Here is a 355-nt window from a genome sequence, read left to right on the forward strand (position 1 = left end):
GAAGGTCAAAGCCAGAGACACTGACCCACTTCAATACTGTGATTTAATTGGAAGAATAATATAAAATGTTTTTCCTCTCTTCATCTTATAACATCACCAACAGAGATCAAACATAATAATGGATTACAAATGAAAGATCTGTAAGACAGAGACTCTCTCTAAGGAGAAGTAAATTGAGAAAATCCAAAGTCGGTAAAGGGAGATATCTTCAGAGCATGAGTAGGGTTTGTAACCTGGTGGAGACAAATTGTGTTCCAAAGCTTAATATTATTGGACTCTACATCACAACCTCCTTCTGTGCCCAGACCTCATAGTCCCTCTGACAAGAGAGCAAATTTTCCTTGGCTCTGAAGGA

Source organism: Myotis davidii, unplaced genomic scaffold, assembly GCF_000327345.1.
Source record: "Myotis davidii unplaced genomic scaffold, ASM32734v1 scaffold837, whole genome shotgun sequence".
NCBI classification, from domain to species: domain Eukaryota; kingdom Metazoa; phylum Chordata; class Mammalia; order Chiroptera; family Vespertilionidae; genus Myotis; species Myotis davidii.